The sequence below is a fragment of the Ambystoma mexicanum genome, chromosome 13 (assembly GCF_040938575.1).
Source record: "Ambystoma mexicanum isolate Mex_15411 chromosome 13, UKY_AmexF1_1, whole genome shotgun sequence".
Lineage (NCBI taxonomy): Eukaryota > Metazoa > Chordata > Amphibia > Caudata > Ambystomatidae > Ambystoma > Ambystoma mexicanum.
The window spans coordinates 561,284,303-561,297,518 of NC_090938.1; positions in this window are offsets into that span (position 1 = coordinate 561,284,303).

Here is a 13,216-nt window from a genome sequence, read left to right on the forward strand (position 1 = left end):
ATTATACATAGGCCAGTTGATCTTGCATGAGGGAACGAGAGTAATGCCTGAAAGAGCTGAGGCGATTTTGAAGACTGCAAAACCCCATACGGTGAAGCAGATGCAACAGTTCTTGGGACTATGTAATTATGTGAGAGCCTGGGTGTTTGACTACAGTTCGTACACAAGCCCCCTTTGCAGGCTTTAAAGAAAGCACAGGTGAACAAGGAGACTGAGGAACTGGAGGGAGGGTTTGAAGAGTTAAAGAAAGCAATTTGTACAGCTCTTGTTTTAGGAATTCCCAATTATGCAGAGAAGTTTTTCTTGTTTTCGCACACAAATGGGACAGTCATGACTGCAGTGCTTACAAGGAGGACCACATTGGGGTATAAGCCTCTAGCATATTACAGTGGGATTCTAGACCCAGTTATGAAAGGACACTTTCCTTGCAAACAGTCATTGGCAGCCACTGCCTTCGCAATTGAGAAATCCACAAGTATTCTAATGGGCTGCTCTATGATGCTTTTTGTAGAACATGCTTTGTTTGCCATGTTAGAGAAACCCAAGGGTACACTGACATCCCAGAGAGCTTCGACATATAAAGTGATGATCTCAAACTCAGTGATTAAAATTGTCAGATGTAAAATAGTGAACCCTGCCACATTTGTTGCTTAGCCAGTGACAGAGGGCGAGCATGTGCACGACTTGGTGAATTATATAGAGTTTTATGACGATATACTGCATTTAAAGGAGAAAGCATGGTCAGGAGGGGAAATTCTCTTTATTGATGGTTCTTTGAAAATTGATCAAACAAGTGGAGAAAAGCATTCTGGCGCAGCTGTAGCAAGACAGAGCAAATGGCGAGTTCGAAGTTGTAGCAAGTGCAAGACTACCCTCTCACTTTTCAGCGCAAGCGGCAGAATTGGTAGCGCTTATTGTCGCGCTCGAAAATCATGCAGGGCAGGAAGTGACGATGTACAGTGACTCAGTCTATGTGACGTCAACCGTACACGCAGGGCTAAAACTTTGGAAAGGAGGAGCTACCTCAGAGCAGATGGCACTCCAGTGCAGCATGCATCTTTATTGGACAGGCTTATTAAGGCACTACAACTCCCAGTAGCCATAGTGATAGTTACATGCCAGCACATACTAAGCAAACTGACTGCATTTCTTGCGGGAACGAAGCCGCAGATGCAGAAGCCAAAAGGGTCGCACATACACCAGATATTTCAAGTTTTGATACTCCAGATGTTAAGGAAAAGGTAGTAGGGATCATGATAGTGAAAGAAGGATCTAATAATTTACCGAGAATGGAATTAATGGAGATTCAATGTAATGCACAACAGAAAGAGCTGGAATTGTGGAAACAAAGGGGGTGTTTTTTTATCACCCACTGAGGAATTATGGCGACAGGACAGAACTGGAAAGCCGGTGATGCCAGTAGCTTTGTTTGCACTACCCTGCGCATATAACTTGGGAGAGTCCTGCTGCAACAATTGCAGAAGACTGGTTTGTACCAAACTTGTTAGAACACGTTGCATTTTATGTAGTAAGTTGCATCGTATGTCATAAGGTTACCACTGGGCATACACTGCGAACGATTAGAGGAGTAATTCCTTGATCGTATGGTCCTTTTCAGCATTTACATATCGATTATGTTGATATGCTGCAAGTATGTAGTGGATACAGGTAGTTGATAGTAGTAATGTGTCCTTTTTCTAGGTGGATCAAAACAGGTCCATGTATTTATTAATTTATTTGCATTTCTAAAGCGTTCACACAGCCCAGGGGCATCAAGGCGCAGTTACACGAATATGTCTTAGTTGCAGAACAAAGGTGGCCGATTGGTTACATTAGCCCGCACACAGGTTGCATAACATAGGTGGGCAATTGGTTACATTAGCCCATATACAAGTATTGTTTACAATATTCAGAGAAGTGGCTTGATTACAGTGGCCCTTCATAGGTTGGATAAGCGTGGGTGGTTCTATCATTAAAATGTGCAGGCTAGGATATTTTGTTAAACACTCCTAGGCAGCCGCCGGGTTCCATTAGGTCTGCGGTCGTACCGAGTCCAGTTTAGGTAAACAGCCTGGCTTTGATGGCCATACGGAAGGCGAGATGAGATCGTTCAATTCTGATGGAGTGGGGCAGTGAGTTCCATTGTCTTGCTGCAATGAATGAGAAGCTAGCACCACCGCCTCTTGCACGTTTGATTCTTAGAACCGGCAGTAGGTTGCATATGGGGTTCTGGTGGGTCTTGTTGCTGGAGGCAGGAGGACTCTGTGTGAGAGGTAGGGAGGTGCAGTGTTGTGGATGCATCTGTGTGTGATGGCGAGTGTCTTGAAAAGGATGCAGTGGCGGACGGGCAGCCAGTGTGCTTGTTGTCTGGCTGCAGAGATATGTTCCCTTTTGGAAATGCTGAGTGCTGCGCAGAGGGCGTTATTCTGAATGGTTTGTAGTTTGTCTCAGTTTTTTGTTGAGGTTCCTGTGTAGAGTGCATTACAATAGTCCAGCCTTGAGCCTATGATGGCTCGCGCAATTGATAGACAGTTGGTGGTGGATAGGAACAGTCTGGTGGCATTGAGGAGTTTAGAGCAGTAGGCTGTAGAGGTGGCTACTGTGCCTACTTGTCTGGACATAGTTAGATTGGTGTCTAGGCAGACTGCAAGAGTTTTGACTAACTGGGAGACTGGGATGGTGATGTTGTTGATGGTGAAGGATGATGCGCGAGTCAGTGTGGGCTAGCAGAAGTAGTTGCGTCTTGTTCCCATTCAGGCAAAGCCAGTTTTCAGCCATCCATGTGTGGATGGTGGCATAGATGGAATTAAGGGTGATGGAGTCATACTCATAATAGCTGGAGAGAGGAATGAGGACTTGAGTATCGTCGGTATAGTTGGTGTACATTATGCCGAGCGGGTCAAGTAGATGGAAGAGGGAGATTGTCAAGATGTTATACAATGTTGGCAAGAGGCATGAGCTTTGCGGTACTCCAAAGAGTATGGTGTCTGGATTAGCAGCTGCCATTTCTGAGAAGACATCCATGACTCTACCTTCAAGGAAGGAGGCGATCCAGGTGATTGCGTTTGGAGAGAAGAAGGCTGAGGAGGAGAGGTGTTGACATAGTAGATTATAGTAGCGGATTGTGGGAGAAGAGTGTGTGTGGCGGTACTTCGAATCTCACTGTTGCATCGAATAGTCTTTCATCCTTGCCTATTGCTGCTGGAGACGCTGCCCCTATTTCCCCATAGCCGCTACGCGGAGCGTAGTAGTGGAGTGTGGGAGAAGAGTGTGTTTGGCGGTGTGTTTGGCAGTGTTCGGCGAGTGGTTCTTACATATTCGGACTCTCTACTGGAGGCTTCTTTTAAGCATCACAAGGTAAGAGTGAATCAACCCATTTGTAATTATACTCGTTAAGACGATGACAAAGAGTAAACATAACCTACGGAAGAGTAAACCATATGGGAAATGCTCTGGTTACCAACGAGAGGAGAGAGCGACAATTAATAATGAAAAACGTGCCACAGTGAATGCTTCTCCTACTACTACTAAACATCACAAATCACGGACTTGTAAAAATAAATCCTACTGCGACTCTGCCCATATTACAGATTTCTTTAAAGTGGGGAATGAAGTTCAACCAAATGTAAGTCTGGCTGAAGGTGCTGTTATCACAGCTGAAATTCATCTGCTGAAAGTGGGAGCAGGTGACATAATTTCCCCTCCCACCTTATACAAAGCGATTGATGATAATTCCTTATTGGAATTGTGTTATCGCCTTTGTGGGACAAATAGAGCAACGGCCGAAGCGGAGGTCGCAATGGCGGACTGCATGAATGACAAATCAGCTACGCAGCTGCCTGAAGTGACGTGTCATACTAATGGACCCTCACCCCGTCTTTCCAGTACCCTTTCTCTATTACCACTTTCAGGGCCCCCTAGCTATTAGATGGCTGAATTGCCCGGGCAGTTCAAGGTAATTAACATCACTGACCACAATGGATTGGGCAATCTTCATTCTATGGCTAGGGAGAAAGAAAAAACCATTATCGAGCTGACTCCATTTCCTTCAATTGGTCTTTTACACTTTGCTCTGTAAATTTTGATCAAGTTAACTGATCAAATGTATTACCAAACTCAGAAAAATGGACAGATATTAGATTTTCTTATACAATCGAAAGATATTGTACATGCATCTAGCCCTACAAAAAGTACCAATAACAGCCATAAGGAAACAAATGAACCCGTGGCTCCCATTCATCCTGCTGAACCCATTGAAGTGGGCAATTCTTACAACATTACTAATTCGCCCCTAAGATACCCTACTCATAAGGAAAGAAGGGAACAAGTGAAAAAACGCAAGCAAAGATCGCCATCTCCTGTCCTTTCTAACAGCATTGAGGATGATAATAATGATCCCAGCCAGCCATTGAACTCCACAGTTACTTCACTTGTAGCAATCAAAGCTAAAGCAAAGCGCCTTAAGAAGCGCGTTAACAGAAATAAAAAGGGCATCTGCTAAATTAGGAACTCTGACCAATTGGTTGGCCATCAACCACAAAGCAAAAGTGAAAACAACAACTGCTCCTACTGCACATAGTACTGTGCCTAATTCATCTCGTGAAACTAGCAGTAATACTACTCAAAGATTGGGAGGGAGAGAACCTTGTAATAACATACATGAAAATGGTTGTCATGAAGAAGAAATGTGTAATGACAGTGCAACTTTTAAAAATAACAGAGTGGTTACATTCAGCAAAAGAATGGACAAGCGCATGAAGAAATCATTTAATAGACCCTTACTGCTTGAACTCTGTGCCAAGATTACTGCTTTGCGCATTTATAAATCTTGTGATTTTGAATTTGTTCAACCTGTGACATCAGTTCGGGGCTATTACACTTGTCCATTGTGTTCTTCCTTCTACAGCTGCTCTTATTCGCTCCCAAGAGGACTCATTGAATTTTCTTGGATACGATCTTGACATTGCAATTCCTAACAGCACTGACCCCCAATCTTGTGACCATTGCGGCACATGTAAATCTAAAACTGCAATGAATCCTCCTGTGCAAACGGAAAGCTCAGCTGAAAACCAAGCAGGGTGGAAATGGCTTAAGAAATTGTTGGGGCAACTCGAAGTGGGCCAACCATGAGCGATAAAACTTGCTTCTTGGTACACTCAAGGCCACTCCCAATTCCATAGCCTGGGCGGTTCTCTTGATGCGATTATTAAATACCCAATCTTCCTATTAAAAGAAACTTGGCTAATGGAAGACTTCCATAGAGATACCCCTTGTATTTACCAAAATCATGCGAAAAAAGGTTGAAAAAACCTGCCCATTTGGAGGCCTGCTAATGGGCACTAACCATGACTTTTGGTCCTGTTACATCTGGCAATGACTTTGTGTTAGCAGTTGAAATCAAAGGAAAAGATGGTATGCTCACCCCTAACATCTTGGTCATAAATATATATGACACCCCTACAAAAGAGTGTACGATAGACATACATGATCTATTAGACAACTTACTCACACATTGGTGCCTGATTGATGGTAATGATGTGGTTGTTTTGGGTGGTGATCTCAATGCTAATTGTGGATTATCAACTATGAAGGCAGGGGTTTGAAAATATTTTACCTACCAATGTAATGGTCAAACATAAGAGAAATGTCAGAGGCAGAGTGTGGAGTCATTTTCTGCAAGACTGGGATATATGGCCTCTAAATGAAAGAACCATCATTGAGAACCTCAGCCAATGTACCTGGTCAAACGGCAGCAAAACAGCTACCCATGATTATATCTGTGTGAATACGGCATCTTTTAGCTACATTAGTGATTTTGAAGTTGTGTTGTTACCCTTTAGTGATCATTCCTTCGTTGTAGCTCATCTTAATTTGACTCTGACTAGCCTCAATGTCTGAGGTCCCACAAACATTGAGGTTGTTAATAATGGGTGCAAGATAAGATGGAATCGAACCAAAATCAAGAAAATGTCTAAAAGATTACAACAATTTTTGTGTTGATTTTCTTATGATACCTTTCATTTAGATTGTGATGCAATTGAGACCCTCATTAGTAAATGGACTAATGAAGGAGACTCTGTGTGTGGCACCCCAATCGTTGCATCTGTAAGAGTCACGAGTTTCCATATGATAGAGAGTTTGTGATTAACAGACGTTTATACCGTTGTGAACTCCGTAACTTGAAGAGATCCTCATCTTTATTGATGGAATACATCACACAAAGCAAACGCTTGAAAAATAGGAATAGGAGATGGTGCAAGCGTCATCACTCTGAAAATAATCAACCTTTAGTGGCAAGGTTTGATTGCAACCATTCAAAAGGGTGATAGCAGAGCCATATGGAAAGTGTTAAATAAAGCTAGAGGTAATAGCTTGCCCCAGCCTCTGAATACCATTGGTGAACAGACACGGGCAGACTATATCTCTGCTAATATGTATGACAACCAGATAGGGGAAAAGGTGGTCTGTACAACAGAAGCCTGGCCACTGGCATTTAGAAAAAAACAAGATAATTAACATTGTAGGTACACTTAACAACTCCCGAGCTCCTGGCCCAATGGCCTTGCCTCGGCTGTTGTAAAGCATGATCCCTTAAACTGATCGTTGGTCTTGATGATATTATATAAAAAGGTGTGCCTAGAAAAAGGAATACCAGAGTCTTGGACAACCGTGATTTTGATCCCCGTACATAAAGCCGGCTCTAGAACCATGCCTGGTAATTATAGAATCTTATCATTACTCGACACCACAAGTAAGGTATTTTCATCTATAGTTCTCAATCATCTGCAAAGCTGGACAGACGAGAATAAGATCCTTCACCCTTTCCAGTCTGGATTTCTTGCCAGGTCGAGCACTATGTATAACATCCGAATACTGGACGCAATTATGACTAGGGCTAAACGGCACGGTAATCCTTCAGTTTATGTCACTTACATTGATTTTAGTTCCGCTTTTGACAGGGTCAACCACAATAGATTGTGGGAGATCCTATCATTTTATGGTTGTCCAAATGGTTGCTAGAAATCTTGATGAAGTTGCATCAAAACAACGTGGCACAAGTTTAGCGGTTCTGCTTTTCAATTTGTACACCACCGAATTAGTTTGGCGTCTGGAAAAACATGCGCATTGCCCCATTAGATTTAAAACCACTAAGGTCTCAGCATTATTGTAAACTGATGACCTTGTGATAACTGACCATACTATAACGGGCATGAAATCCATATTGGAAGAACTAGGCCGATTCACAAGCAAATATGGCATGACTATTAATTTTACAAAAGACCAAGACCATGCTTGTAGCATCAAGAAAAGTTAATAGACCTGTAATTAATATTAGCTGGGGTGTTATTGATTACACGTGCTCCTATAAATATCTTTGAGTAGAGATGGATATTAAACCTGGCTATCTACCATTAATTGAGAGGAAAACCCAGCGACCCAGAAATATTACTAATTTAGTACGTAATTATGTCTTGTAATATGCTGGGTACACCTTGAAAGCAATCATGTTGCTTTTTATCCAATGGTTTATAGCAGTGTTAGTTTATGGCCTTGAAGCCCTAACACTTGATAATTTATCATGGCTGGATAAAGTTGAAGGACACTTCTGGCGGTTCATATTAAGTCTACCTCCCTCTCGTCCCATTCAATATACAAGAGTGGAATGTGGTTTAATATCTATAAAAGCCATTGTCCAATACCAAAGAGACTTACTCCCTTTGAAATCAATGTGTCATCCGGTCAGTGACATGCAGAGAATTATGGGAAAAGGAGTCTTCAATCAAAAAAGAAGCAAGTTTCAAGAAAAGTACGATCTACATTGTATGGATTCGTATGCGGTTCTTAATTGGTCATTAGATCGTTCGGATTGTGGTAGATACAGTGCCATTAAGAGAGCCTTTATACATAATCTCGGATGAAAGATTGGGTTGACAATTTTGAGCGTATGGGTAAATTGCATAATTATGTATATCTAGAAGGGATCACCTACATCTATCGTTGTCCTCAACTGTACTTGATTAGATGTCCGTCACAAGCAGTGCGTAGATTTAGGCTGTTTATGCGACTCAACCAACTCCCTGTGAGAGCTACGCATGGAACACAATGGCAACTTGCGCCATCCCAAAGGTATTGTTGTATATGTGATACTGTAGGTAACCTGGAAACAATAAGACATACTGACTGCGTGCCACAAACTCATACCCCTATATAGGTGTATGTATAGTTGCTACGTGCACAATTATGAATATGTTGCGCCTATATATTTCTGGCACTTTTGTTTAAATACCTCACCTGAAGTCATGATTATAGCGTTGTATCATGTATGGAAAATGGCTATGTATATCATTAAAACTGACAAATACATAAGACATGCATTTATAATCAGCAGCTTGTGTTATGCCACACAATTTATGTCCATTGGGCTATTGAACTTGTATTTTTGTATTGCAATAGTCATGTGGTGGCTATGACCCATGTTGATAATGAAGACTGAAAATGTGAGAACTATTAATGGTCATTAGAGTTATGGTAGAATAGAATGTATTTTTGTGTGTTTTAATTAATATTTTGTGATATTTCTTTTGATATTTAACTTCCCTAATGTGTTGTCAATGTTTGTGCCTATTATATGTGATGTATTTGCTGTTGTAAAAGTTCAATTTGAACTATAAACAACAATAAATAGGAGATTATGATCCACAAGGTCAAATGCTGCCGATAGATCTAATAGGAGGAGAAGAGCAGGTTTGTCAGAGTCTCTGATATCGTCAATTTGGTTTTTCAGGTCCAAAAACACTGTTTCTGTGCCATGCCTAGGACGGAAGCCGGATTGCCGGGGGCCTAGTATGTTTTTGGATTCTAGGAATTTCTGTACTTGCTGGTATGCTGCTTTGTCCAGGATCTTGAGCGAGAAGGGTATTGTAGTTATGGGTCTGTAGTTATTGGGGTTAGATGGGTCAAGAAAAGTTTTTTTATAAGAGGGGACGAACCCACGCTTCTTTTAGGGTAGGAGGAACAGATCCTGATGCAAAAGAGGCATTAATGAACGCTGTATGAACGGTGTGAGGAGGTCAGCACATTCCTTGAAGGGGGATGCAGGGCATATGCCTCCTTTGCATATGGATGGTTTGATGTTCTTCATGATGGCAGTGACTTCCGTCTCATTGACGTCTGAATGAAAAGAGAGCAATGTTGGTAGTCTACTGGTTGAATGAGGGTAGTTTGGTTGTATTAGCGAGTAGTGGGTTTAGATTTGCTCTGATTTTGGTGTACACACCCTGATGCCACTTGCACAGCAAAGTTTTTAGTATGTGAAGTCTTTCCAAGATGGGGAGTATATGAAGTGCTGAGATCCGATTGTCAATGAAGTATTTGAACAGATAGGTTTATTGTCGAGTATTAAGCACAAGTTTTCTTCTGCGTATCCCCCCCAAGCAAACGGGATATGTGAGAGTCAACGGCCTCCTTAAACAAAGGATTGCCAAGCTCAAGTGGACACTGAAAAAGGGATGGCTATGTTGCCTGTGCTTAGCTTTATATGACCTAAGGAATCAGCCTGGTTCGGACCATCACCTCACAAACTAGTGACAGGAAGAAGAATGGGAATGCCTTTAACTCCTCCATCGAGGAGTAGAAGTGATGCCCACACAGCAAAAGTGTTTGGAAATTAATTACGTGATTATTTGACATGTATGACCGCTACTATCTTCCTCATTTCAGATCAACTACAAGCGCCATGGAGGTCGGTCTCAGAACACAGATGAAAACCATTCAGCAACCGGATCTTCAGAACTATTATCTGTGCCTTAGCTCTTTGCTGGTGACACTGTGTTGATAAAAAAAAATTCACTATGAAGTTATACAAGGCAAGGTTTGATGGACCACATGTAGTAGAGAGCATTACTCCCTCAGCAGTGAAAGTTAAAGGCAGACAAGCTTGGATTCACTTGAACGATGTCAAGCTCTACACCGGCGAGACCGCAGCAGCCCCAGCCATTGATACAGAAGCAAGACAAGAAGAATTTCAGCATTTGCACTCGATCGATGACAAAGAAGGACAATAAACCAATGGATTAATACATACAGAGTTGCATTTGGACTGTGGCTGGGACACTCCTTATAGATATTATAGCAGGCGTGGGATCATTGTGCTTGAGCCACAGGAATCTTTTGAAAATGGACTTTAGAGAAATGCAGATAAATCGTGATTATGCTTAAACAACACTTGTTAAGAATAGGAATCGTGAACAGTACCCAGATTCGTTTCTCACTAAATATTTGATTGGCTGATTTTATGGTTCTCCCCGAAAGTAATGTGCATCATATCATGCTTGCTATTTTTGTGTTTATTATTCGGGTTTACCTGGCCCTTGTTAAAAGAGATGTGGGCATCCACACTTTAAGGCTGCTTGTGGCAATAGTAGAGGAACTACTGCGGCTGCCGAACCTATTACAGTTACCTGAGTAAAGTGTTTTTCCTTCCATAAATTGCAGCAAAAATGAAAAATGTTGAGGAAAATACAATTTCAGAGAATGAGCAACCTCAAGACGTTCGAGATTGGCATAAATGGTGGGGATTGTTATGTTGGTTTGCGATATACTTATGCACAGTTATGCTATGTGTCTTTCTGTTTCTTATGATTCACCTTTTTAATATGCTTGATCGAAAAAAGTCAGAAGTCCCTTTGATTCTCCCCACTCCAGGAACTCTCGTAGATGTGGCTGTTACCAAAGAGCCAAGGTCCCCTTTGTTGTCTCCCCGACAGAGCTGCTTTAGAGTTGTTTCCATGGGCTGCAAACATTTTGTTAAGGAGACACAGGAGGAAATACAGAGGAATACAATAATGGGATAAACACAGATCTAGACAGTAAAGCACACTTCGATAATAACATGTGGTATCAGCATATGTAAAAGGTGGGAGAGAGTCTGTCTAAGGAGAGTTGCTATGTCTCTGCACTCATACCTTATGCCATGGGAACCTCTAAGATATTCATAGCTACAGAAGTACCAGTGCAACAAGCTTATTGCCTGACACATCTCGCACTCTGCCAGATGAGAGAACAATTCCAGGGTTGAACAGCATCCTTGGTATGGGTGACTAAAGGGACATCTCAAAGAGAAGATAATTATGTGCAAGATTTGAAGACAAGAGGGAAGCCGAGACAAGGAATTTAGTGATCAAATATGAACAGCCGGGAGTGAGTGGAGCAGGAATTTGGATGGAAGAAAACAAGATGTTAAATTGTCAAGGTAAAGCTAAAGAAGAGATACAGAGAGGTTGGGAAAGAGACCAACTGCAGATTAAAGAAACAGTGCTGACCCCAGAAGGATGGGCTGAAGGCATGATTGTGTGCAAAGCACCAGCACTAACCAGATGACCTGAAGCAATTGAGGGACATGCAGAAGGACAATGAGTAGATTACTGGTCGAAGATTACAAAGTTACTGACATGGGTCGACGATAAAAGAGGACCGTTGCAGATAATCCCTCTAGCAAGTGCATCCTTGTGTTTCAGAAATAATGGCATGAGGAAAGTTAGAGTGGGCACGCTTAGGGGGAGCAAAGAGCCCAGCGTTCTCGAAAGTCTCTGATGCTACCCCATTTAAGAACTGTTCAGTGAAAGGTACATCCTGACTAGGAGAACTTTCTTTGTTTAAAGATGAAAGGGGCCTAAGGTTGGGGAAGGGAATCTAGAGAGGCATAAGAAGAATTGTGAAAGAAATAAAAGATACATCCTGACCAGAAGAACTTTGTTAAAAGATGGAAGGGGCCTAAGCTTGGGGAAGAGAACCCAGAGGGACCCAAGGATATTGTGAACTTTTTTGGTTTACTGCAAGAGCCCTGCGTGGAAGGTTCTAAGGGCTTCCCTTTTGAATTGAACCATCTTGCACAGGCAGAACTACAACCATTGGTAAGACTATCTGAACCAGCTGTGGTTTACATTTCCTTTTCTTTGAACCACAATCATTTCCTTTTTAAAGACTTCCTAACTCATTTTCTGTAAAGAGGGCAAGCATATTTTTATACACAGATGGATTATTATTTTGGACATTCAGACATTGACGGCCCTTAGAAACATCAGTTAAAGGAAACATCCCTTTAGAGGCATTACACCAACCCAGGAACCTTAGTAAATAAAGGTTTTGAAGCTCAAATCCTTCAGTCTGTGCCTCTCTTGATACCATGCCTCTCTCACATATGGTGTCAGAGATTGGGATACAACGGAACTGAAACAGGTTGGGGGACCCGGAAATGTGAGAGGTTAAGTGATAGAGCCTCCAACCCCACAGTGGTCACTAAAGGTTCTGTTGGATTTGATCTTTGCAGTAGCCAGTCAGAAGCCATCCCTCCAAAAGGAAGACGTCTTATCCCTAACTGATCTTGTTCTTATTCCACCCCCTGAAACCTACATTAGGTTGGCACTCAAGTCAGGACATGCTTGGAAGTTTGGCATTGATGTCCTCGCCGGGGTGATTGACCCTGATTTTAGAGGGGTTGTGAAGGTACTACTCCATAATCATGAGAAAGAGGCCTTTCAGATCCAAGCTTGTTTATGGTCTAAGGAATGGGGAGGCATTACGATTTAGAGGTCTTGAAACTCTTTTATTGCAGAGATTGGACATGTTGTCTGGACCAATGGGGAGAGAGCCAAAAAGATGCACTATATTTGCTTCATGGCCGCACATGGTTTCCACATAGCTTAACCTAATGCCTATGGATCCTTTCATTGCTGAATCATGGGGAAAACTGAGGATGGCATGGGAAGCCGATTTGGGTTGTGAAATTTTGGATGTAGAATGGATGCAGGTGCTACGAGTGGGTTTTAGGAGTAAACTGGATCTGAGCTTGAGACTCACGCATCAAAAAAACATTTTTTGGGGTGTTTATTCTAGACTCCAGTGCGGATGAATGGTTTGGAAGTGATGGACAATGACATGTGCGGGGGGTGTGGTAGAGAGAGGGGCACCCTTACTCACATGTTATGGATGTTATGGAACTGTTCTAGGTCAAAGGAATTTTGGGGGAATTTGTTAGATAGAATGGATACAATATTATCAATAAGCTTACCAAGAATGCCTCTTCACACTCTTGCTATGCAGCAGAGGAAGATGAAGAATTGCTAAGCAGTATGGTCAATGGATTGACAGAGTACTGGTAGTAGCGACAAAGCAGATCCTGAAGTTATGAAAAATGAGGAAAAAGCCACAGATAGAA